General features: G+C 50.7%; 1 long non-coding RNA gene across 1 annotated transcript; it reads left to right on the forward strand.

Moving 5' to 3' along the window:
• Positions 1-6,284: 6,284 nt before the first annotated feature.
• On the forward strand, positions 6,285-8,034 carry LOC135307552 (uncharacterized). The gene is made up of 5 exons (XR_010368287.1): positions 6,285-6,394; positions 7,048-7,119; positions 7,208-7,279; positions 7,367-7,468; positions 7,927-8,034. It is a non-coding gene; the product is annotated as an uncharacterized LOC135307552 (long non-coding RNA).
• The last annotated feature ends 2,402 nt before the right edge of the window (positions 8,035-10,436 follow it).

A 10,436-nucleotide genomic window follows, 5' to 3' on the forward strand; every position in this document is an offset into this window, starting at 1 on the left:
AAGTTGAAAGAGTTCTTCAGTGACTGGGGAATAGAAGATAAGACAGGTATACCTGCAAACCCCACAGGACAATCGGTCATAGAAAGGACGCATCAAACCCTCAAAAGAGTCCTCAATCAGCAATAGAGAGAAACAAAAATCATTTCTCCAGTTGAAAGACTTTGCAAGGCTCTCTATGTCATCAGCTTCTTGAACTGTACAACATCAGAGCCTGATCCACCAATAATTCACCACTTTGCACATACCACCCAAGCAAAGCTCACTGAGAAACCACCTGTGCTCCTGAGTGGGAGGCAGAGCTGAGGGAGTGCCTTGGAGGGCACCAGTCACCCAGGTGCCCTCACTGCCACTCAGGCCTGAATGAGAAATTGAATCACTTTCCATTAAGGTCCCCCTAGATGGAAGAACCAAGACACAGGAGACAGCAAGTCTCTGGAGGCAGCCAAATCTCTGCACAAGATGCTGAGTGATCTGGAGAGGTGCCATGGTGAGTGCATTTCCCTCATGCTGCCCCTGGGACTCAGCAGCTGGGGGCTCTGGCTGCACATCTGGACACGCCGTGCGCGGCACAGCGGGAAGGGATCCATGGCAGCCTCGCTGCCCCGCTGCTGCTGTTGCTGCTTTGACGCCCTGCAGGGCTGTTTCCCAGCCTGGCCTGGCTGCAGCTTCTGCCCAGCCTCTGCAGGAAGGCATTTGGCATCTCCTGCCAGGGAGCCCAAACTGCACCATGGGCCATGTCCACCCTGAGTTACCCTGCAATTTCCCAGTCTCTAGGCAGATCACGAGAGGTGGTGGTTTGGAGAAGGGAGGGGCCTGTCCAATCCCAAAAGCTCATCTGATTTCCTCATCCTTGTCCATGACTTTCACCAGTGTTAGCTTCTGAAGACGACACCTCCCCATGGGGAACTGTCCCATCTGATCCATCTGTCCCTTTTCTTTCTCCAGCGATGACCCAAAAGCTGGCACAGAAGGTGGCTGTTCCAGGATGAAGCAGCGGCTAAGTGGCAGCCTCTTCTGCAGGAGAACAGGCAGTTCCAGGCACTGGCACAGCAGGTGATTGCTCCAGTGTCTCCTGACAGGGCCTGAGCCTGTCTCCTGGGGCTGGGGGAGCTGTCATGGGGCAGGGAGGGCCAGGGGTGGCAGTGGCTGCTCAGGGATGCCTTTGGCCCATGTCCCTGGCAGCAGCCACTGCCCAAGCAGCTGCGCTGCCCCCGGGCTCTCCTCCCGGCCTGCTGGGCTTTGTTGTCTGGCACAGCCTGTGCCAAGGGCCGGCAAGGTGCCTGCAGGCCCCAGCTCTGGGGGAAACAGAGAACGTCCTGCCCGTATCCACCGTGCTGCCAGCTCAGCAGTGCAGCACAGCACGGGCTCACGCTCCCCATTGCTCCCACAGATGCAGCCGGCACCACAACACGTGTTCCCAATGCCCAGAAGGGCCTCGGAAGGTGTTGCTATTTTTGGAACCCTCTGTTTGCATGTGATAAGGGCAAGTTTGGCTATCTGTTTCTGCCAGGAAATTATTTGAAGAGCTCATCCGAGCCTTGACTCAGAGCTTCTCCATTGCAGTTCATGTTGTAATAAATAGGTGTGATTCCTGCTGATAAAATTGTAAAGTAATCAATATTGATATAATAATTAATATTTGGAAACAGTAGAACAGTTAGAAGGTGTAATGCCAAGGAAGAAAGGGAGAGGAGGGGCTCCCCCCCTTCTCCTGCAGATGTTCAGAACAGGAAGAAGAAAGAGATAAGTATTACTTAATTTATTTGGAAGAGAGGAAAGTTTGGTTGGACATCCAGGAAAATGTTAATTATAGGAGATTTATTGCTTTGATGCTAGAACATAGTATTGGCTTGTATGATATTAGCTTTGACTTACATTATACCAGCTTGTTGCGCATGTGTAATCCAAAAGGTGAATCAAAGGACATCGAGGAAGAGGAGAGGCCTTCATCAGAGATGACCCCAAAGAACACTGCAACCACCTAAAAAACGGTGGAGCATGCGTGGTAAAACTGATAATGAAGGTGGAGATACAAGTGTGACAAATTGAAAATGGGAGGAGATGGTGATGATGTACACGGTAAAAAGGAGAATTTTAGGCTTGGCAATTTGTATGTGAGGGGACAGGGGTCAAGCCCTGCCCTCCGTACCCCTCGTGTATACCGCACGATTATTTTTCCTTATGTGCTATTATAAGAACCAAATTATCCCTTATTATAACCAAATTATATTGTCAATATTTTGAGTGGATTCAATTTCATATACTTTTCAGCTACTTCATTAAAATTGCTGCAACATTTAATTTGCTTGGTTTTCTTTCATGATACAGTAATTGGAGAAATATAACAAAATTTTTGACTGTAATTCAGTCCTAGAAGTCAGTTTTATACCCCTCCCCTTATTTTCTATTGTTATAGCATATTTTATTAGCAATGGGTTGCTCCTTTCCCCCCTGTGATGTTGGTTTTGCCCCACTTGTCCATCTCTCCAAAGACCTGCCCTTTTTTTCACTCCTCCCATTGCATGTCAGTCCCTCTCCAAGCCTGCCCCTTGCTCTAGAAACTTCCCTATCAATTTTGTATCCTTCGGAATCCCATTGGTTTGTTTAAGTTCTTCCCCTCCCCTCTAATCCCCAATTGGTTTAAACCTTGTATTCCCCGCCTGGTGTTCCACCCTCAGTTTCTCCCAATTGGCTAAAGATTGTATCCTGCCCTGGGACCCTGCATTGTTTGTAAGTTGGTGTATGCCTTTAATGCAGTGTTGGCCTGCCCCTGATGGTCTGTAGAATAATCACCTTAGGAAAACATAGAGCAGACCTCACCCTGTTCCTTGTCCCTACCCTCAGGGCAGTCCTACCCCCAAGGCAGTCCACCTGTGCTGTAGAGCAGCTGTGCCCTGCAGCCACAGCCCAGATTCGACAGTTTTCTGGGGGCAGCCCAGTGCCACTGTGGGTGTGGGCAGCTAGTGGGGCTGAAGAAATGGGGCAGCACAGCATTTCCCAAATCAGCTCTTCTGTTGCAGTAGAGAGATGCAGGTGTGACCAGATTGTCCTGGTGGTAGCACCAGCAAAGCCCACCCGGCACCAGCAGTGGCTGAGCTCCGTGCCCAGGAGCAGCCGTGGATGGCCACGGTGTGGGCAGGCAGGAGCCAGGCAGGGGCTGCTGTGCCCAGCGGCGGGGCCCCGAGGGGATGGGGGAGCCCATGCTGAGTGTCCCTGGGCTGAGGGCACATTTCCTTCTGTGGGATCATCTGGGCCTGGACCTGAAGAGGCACAAAGGGATATTTTGGGTTGCCTGATGAGGGTTCCGGGAGTCCCGCATGTTTTAAATGAATTAGCTTTTTCTGATTAATACGGAGAATTTATTCCATAATTAAAATTCAGTCGTAGAAAACCTAGAAGCAAATATCAGATTGGCCCTGAAGCAGGCTGACAGCGTCAGGTGAGACAGGTGGGGCATTTCTCTCCCCTGTGCATCACGAAGGGACAGCTCTCTCAAAGTCTTTTTTGTCCATTTCCAAGCTCCAAGCGGTGTGGAGGGCAGGAGTTTTTCTGCTTTCTTATGGTTGTTTTTATCCTTTTTGCATATTCATGTATTTTTTCCTTTCTTGCTGCAGCTCTTGCTGAGAGTTTCCCCAAAACTGGTAAAAGATTCACTTTGTTAGAGGAAAATCTCCTGCAATATGCATTCTAGGAGGCACACATTTATCTTATAGATGATGCAAATCGAATGCACATTGCTGAGGTTTGGTCAGACAAATAATCTTCTGGAATCAGCATTTCTGGGGACGAATATTCAGGCTAGGATTTTGGTGCATGTTGATTGCCCTGAACCCTCCTTTGTTATGCTAGGATTTTCATTAGGCGAGATTACTGTAGTCTCAGCATGAATTTGTGCATACAATCTATCAGAATCCCTCCCTTTCTCTATTAATTTATTAAATTTGTACTTTTAGGATACACTTTGACAAAGCTTACTTATTTTCTAATTTTATGTTTAGTATTTATAAAACTTGACAACTACACTTTCATACTACTAGTCAGGGTATAAAATTAACAGCTCTTCTCATAAGGTAGATTATTCTAAATCTTTAATTTCTTTTCTTTGGATTGTCAATTATATTTTTTTATATCAATGCATGTGCTTATTGTAATTTAGATATATTTTGACTCCATAGTCGTTTAAGGCTGGTAATATTTGTAAAATAAGTTTTTCATGTTTTCTTATGTTGCCTGCTAAAATGTGTCTTTATAACTGTCTCATGTTCTTGTTTTCTAATTCTTGAGCAATTTGCTTTATTCTACTCTCAGGATTTATTTCTTCTCTATCTCTTCCAGAGCAAAAAGTTTTAATATATTGCTTACAAATTTTGCCATTTTATTCTTTTTGCTCTATTTCACATTTTCTTTATTCCAGTGTCTTTTACTACTCATAGTGCACCTTCTGAATTTGTTAAAATTATAGCGTACTACACTAACTTGGGAGTGTGCATATGGCTCATTCTTTTTGGGCTTGGATGACTAATACAGTGACAATAATCCTCTGCAGTTTTAACACTCTAGCTCTCTCAAAGCCCCTTTGGGTTGCAGCCAAAGGGCCAAGATGTGTATCTTCTTGGTAGCAGAGCTTACACCTTGGGATCTAGTCACTGGTGTCATTCGTCTCATTCTCAGTATTTACTTCATAAGATTTATAAGAGCCTTTTAAATTGTTTTTCAGGATTTAGGATAGCACCTGCTTATTTCTAATTGTTATAGTTTTGTTTCTTTGACATTTTAGCTCTAAAGTTGTAATTAGTCTGTACACTTTCTTTCAGCTATACTTGGCTTTTTTCCTTTATTTTAATTTGATCCTTATTAAATATCTAACGGCTTTTGTTATATCCTATCTGATTTAATGTTACTTTTAGTGATTCTTGGAACTTAAATCTGGTTTGTATCTTATATACTTAATTTTTTTCCGATTTTTCACGAATCATATTATTGTTCTAATATATTCTTTACAGTGTTTCATTAGCTTTTACTTCTATTTCTTTTGTCTGTTATAACAAAAGCACTAAAATATTTTATTTTTTGAAATAAATTTGCATATCACACCTTAAATATTCAGTTCACTTAAAACAACCTCATGAATAATACAGTTTAAAATAAAATATTTTACTTCTCATAACAATGGGTTTTACAGCTTACAAGCTTAGGTATTAACATGCATCAGTCTATTTTACTTCAAGGAGTAGTGGTGACTTTTTAGTGAGGTTTGGCTGGTGTTTCTGTTGGTGGATTTACAGGTCTTCTGTCCTGTCTTTCTTTGCAGCTGAACCTGCTGGTGAAGGTGGTGCAGCTTCCCAAGCCACGTCCAGGACTGAGGCTCTGGGAGATGCTGAGGGTAGGTCAAGGCCTTTCCCATGGGAGAGCTGCCAGCTCAGATCCCAAAGCTGGGCCAGGGAGGCAGCACTGCAGGTGCCAGCACAGAACCATGCACGTGTGTGCCCTCGCCCTGTGTGATTCCCTCACCCCTCCTGCGGCTCAGTGGTGCCCGTGCAGATCAGCAGAGATGGCAGAAGCTTCTGTGGCTGTTGAGTTACAGGTGTGTCTGCAGGGAGGACTTCTCCAGCTCCTTTGCTGATTCCTACACAGAAGCCTGGCAACCATCGCAGAGGTGAGTAGTGTGTCCCTGCTGACCACACAGGCTGAGCCCTGCTTTTGTGGGATCTGTTCCTGGGAAATGGAATCCTGTTGCTCCAAGGTCCTCCGAGGGGGAAGGACCAAGCTACAGGACACCAGAAACCTCATGATCCATCCGAAAACATGAGGCAAATGCTGAAGGAAATGCAGCAGGCAGGAGAAGGTGGGTGCATTTCCCTCGTGCTTCCCCTGGGTCTCAGCATCTGGGAGCTTTGGCTGCACATCTGGACACGCCGTGCCTGGCACAGTGGGAAGGGATCCATGGCAGCCTCGCTGCCCTGCTGCTGCTTTGACGTCTTGCAGGGCTGTTTCCCAGCCTGGCCTGGCTGCAGCTTCTGCCCAGCCCCTGCAAGAAGGCATTTGGCATCAGCTGACAGGCCGCCTAATTGCACCACAGGCCTGAGATCCCCTGAAATTTTCCAGTCGCCGGGTAGAGCAGAAAGGGCAGCAGTTTGGGGAAGGGAGAGCCCTGGCCTTCCCAAAATGTTTATAGGGATTTCCTGATTCTTAGCCATGTCTTTGACAATCATTCCCTCCTGAAGGCGCCACCTCCCCAGTGGGGAACATCCCCACCTGATCCAGCTGTCGCTCTTCCTTTCTCCAGAAGTGGATGCAGAGGCTGGGCATAAGGCGGCATTTCCCAGAGGAAGCAGTGGTTCCATGCCAGCCTCTGCTGCAGGAAGAGAGGCGATGCCAGGCACAGGCACAGGAGGTAATTGCTGTGCCTCTGGGCCTGAGCCCTGCTGAGGCTTGAGCTGCTCTCGCTGCTGCCTGGCAGTGCAGGGACAGCCTGGACAAGTCAGGCACAGCCCAGAGGTATTATCCCAAGCAGGCTCAGGGCACTCAGGTACTGAGCAGTCCTGCTGGGGTCCCTCCATGGGAGACATGTCCTGAAACCTGGGAGTGACTGCACGGGGTGCCCACGGTGGGAAAAGGATAGAGGGGGAGAGCAAGGCTCCAGTGTGTCCTGAGAGGGCCTGGCTGTTTGCCCTTGGGATCTGGGAGCTGTCCCAGCAGAAGGAGGGCAGGAGGGACAGAGGGAGGGATGGATACCTGTGTCACTGCCTGCTGCAGTTTTCCCCGGGGTTTTAGAGAGGATTTCCTCTGTGTCTGAGGGAGAGAACCCGGAGGCCCTGCACTGCTCCAGCCACCCCTCCCAGGGATGTTGCTGAGGGCAGGGAAAGAGTGTGGAAAGTGACCAGGAGCCAGCCCAGAGCTCCCCAGGCCCCTGGGCAGCTTTGGCCATGTCTATTCACATCTGGCTCCCACGGCCTTAGCCGACCCCCTTGCAGTGCCTAGTTCCCTGTGGCAGAAGGGGATCCCAGCACACCCTGCAAAAGTGTTCTCATCTGTGTTCCGTTCTAGATGAGGTGTCTGGGAAGGCTTCTCCATCAGTTTGGATGAATAAAGTTTTGAAGCCCTTGGAGCCTCCTGCAGGTATGTTCTCAGTGTGCCACCAAGGAAGAATTGTAGTCAAGCGGGCAGGAACCAGGTGACAGAAGCTTCTGTGGCTGTTGTGTTACAGGCGTGTCTGCCGGGACGACCTCACCAACTCCTACCTTGGATGCTGCACAAAAGGCCAGCTCCCATGGCAGGGGTGAGTAGTGTGTCCCTGCTGACCCCACAGGCTGAACCCTGCTTTTCTGGGATCCATTCCTGAGAAATGGAAATATTTTTCTCTAAGGTAATCCAACAGGGAAAATCCAAGATACAACAGATAAGATATCCCTGGAACCATCCAAACAGATGAGGCAAGAGCTGAAGGAACCCCTGCAGACAAGTGAAGGTGGGTGCATTTCCCTCATGCTTCCCCTGGGTGTCAGCAGCCAGGGGCTTTGGCTGCACATCTGGACACGTCCTGCCCGGCACAGCGGGAAGGGATCCATGGCAGCCTCGCTGCCCCGCTGCTGCTTTCACGCCCTGCAGGGCTGTTTCCCAGCCTGGCCTGGCTGCAGCTTCTGCCCAGCCTCTGCAGGAAGGCATTTGGCATCAGCTGGCAGACAGCCCCAATTGCACCACAGGCCATGCCCACCCTCAGATGCCCTGCAATTTCCTGGTGTCCAGGCAGATCAGATGTTGGGGCTGTTTGGGGAAGGAAGCAGCCTTGGGTTGTCCCAAAATCCTGGGTGTTTTCTGATCCTTAGTCATTCCTTTCACAAGTGATGCCTCCTGAAATTGTCCCCTTCCCCATTCCCAGTCAGGAATGTTTTCATCTGATCCAGCTGTCTCTTTTCCATTCTCCAGAAATGAGCAGAGAGCCTGTGCAGAAGGAAGCATTTCCCGGAGGAAGCAGTGGTTGCATGCCAGCCTCAGCTCCAGGAAGGGAGGCCATGCCAGGCACAGGCACAGGAGGTAATTGCTGTGCCTCTGGGCCTGAGCCCTGCTGAGGCTTGAGCTGCCCTCTCTGCTGTTTGGCAGTGCGGGCACAGCCTGGACTAGAGCAGCACAGCCCAGGGGAATTATCCCGAGCAGGCTCAGGGCACTGAGCAGTCCTGCTGGGGTCCCTCCATGGGAGACATGTCCTGAAACCTGGCAGTGACTGCACGGGGTGCCCACGGTGGGGAAAGGACAGAGGGGGAGAGCAAGGCTCCAGTGTGTCCTGAGAGGGCCTGGCTGTTTGCCCTTGGGATCTGGGAGGTTTCCCCACAGAAGGAGGGCAGGAGGGACAGAGGGAGGGCAGGATGGATAGCTGTGGCACTGCCTGCTGCAGTTTTCCCCCATGCTTTAGGGAGGATTTCTTCTGTGTGTGAGGGGGAGAGTCCCAGGTCCCTGCACTGCTGCAGCCACCCCTCCCAGGGATGTTGCTGAGGGCAGGGAAAGAGTGTGGAGAGTGACCAGGAGCCAGCCCAGAGCTCCCCAGGCCCCTGGGCAGCTTTGGCCATGTCTATTCACATCTGGCTGCCATGGCCTTACCCGACTCCCTGGCAGTGCCCAGTTCCCTGTGGCAGAAAGAGATCCCAGCACACACTGGAAAATGTTCTCATCTGTGCTCCGTTCTAGATGAGGGTGCTGGGAAGGCTTCTCCATCAGCTTGGATGAATAAAGTTTTGAAGCCCTTGGAGCCTTCTGCAGGTATGTTCTCAGTGTGCCACCAAGGAAGAATTGTAGACAAGCGGGCAGGCACCAGGTGACAGAAGCTTCTGTGGCTGTTGTGTTACAGATGTGTCTACAGGGAAGACTTCTCCAGCTTCTCCAGCTGCTACCTTGGATGCTGCACTCAAGCCCAGCTCCCATCTCAGGGGTGAGTAGTGTGTCCCTGCTGACCCCACAGGCTGAACCCTGCTTTTCTGGGATCCATTCCTGGGAAATGGAACTATTTTTCTCTAAGGTACTCCAACAGGGAAAATCCAAGATACAACAGATAAGATATCCATTGAACCATCCAAACAGATGAGGCAAGAGCTGAAGGAACCCCTGCAGACAAGAGAAGGTGGGTGCATTTCCCTCATGCTTCCCCTGGGTGTCAGCAGCCGGGGGCTTTGGCTGCACATCTGGACACGCCGTGCCCGGCACAGTGGGAAGGGATCCATGGCAGCCTCGCTGCCCCGCTGCTGCTTTCACGCCCTGCAGGGCTGTTTCCCAGCCTGGGGTGGTTGCAGCTTCTGCCCAGCCTCTGCCGGAAGTTATTTGGCATCAGCTGACAGGCCATGCCCTAACTGTAACACACCCTGAGATCCCCCACTATATCCAGCCCTGCAGATTAGGAAAAGGGTGGCTGTTTGGAGGTGGAAGTGCTCTCATCATGCCACTGTAACCTGGCCATTTTCCTGCTCCATATATTTCACAAATATTACCTCTGATGCCACCGCCCAAGTGGGAAACAGCTCCATCTGATGCAGCTGTCTCCCTTCCTTTGTCAATTGATGGACATAGTGCTTCAGTGGAAGGTGGTATTTCTTGAAGGAAGCACTCCATCTTCGGTGCGAGCCCCTGCTGCAGGAAGGAAGGCTATGGCAGACACGGGCACAGGCACAGCAGGTAATTGCTGTGCCGGGCTCAGGCCTGGCCGGGGCTGTGTGGCAGCAGCTCTTCCCCCAGGGCCTGCCCTTGCCCGGCCCGGCAGCAGCCAAAGCTGGAGGCGCCTCGGCTTCCAGGCCTCTGGAGCTGGTTCAGAGCCCCGGGGAAACGGGACTGGTGCAGCAACGTCCCTGGCGCTGCAGCTGCTGCGGAGCTGGCCCTGAGTGCCCAGAGGCACAAGGCACAGGAGCAGCCCCGAGCGGGAGCCCTGCCGCCAGCCCAGGGCCAGAACCAGCCCTGGCACACAATGGAAACAGTTCTCATCTTGGTTTGCTTCCAGACTGGGATGCTGGGAAGGATTCTCCATTAGCCTGGCGCTCTGAAGTTGTGAAGCACTCTGAGCATTCTGCAGGTATGTTCTCACTGTCCCACCAAGGCGTAATGTTTGACTGACTGGTAAGAACCAGGTGACAGAAGCTTCTGTGGCTGTTGTGTTACAGGCGTGTCTGCAGGGACGACCTCACCAACTCCTACCTTGGATGCTGCACAAAAGGCCAGCTCCCATGGCAGGGGTGAGTAGTGTGTCCCTGCTGACCCCTCAGGCTGAGCCCTGCTTTTGTGGGGTCCGTTCCTGGGAAATGGAACTACTTTCTCTTAAGGTCCTCTGACAGGAGAGACCAAAGACATGGCAGGCAGGAAATTCCAGGACCCATTAGAAATCATGTGGCAAATGCTGAAGGAATGTCTGCAGAGAAGACAAGGTGGGTGCATTTCCCTCATACTGCCCCTGGGACTCA

Source organism: Passer domesticus, chromosome 9, assembly GCF_036417665.1.
Source record: "Passer domesticus isolate bPasDom1 chromosome 9, bPasDom1.hap1, whole genome shotgun sequence".
Lineage (NCBI taxonomy): Eukaryota > Metazoa > Chordata > Aves > Passeriformes > Passeridae > Passer > Passer domesticus.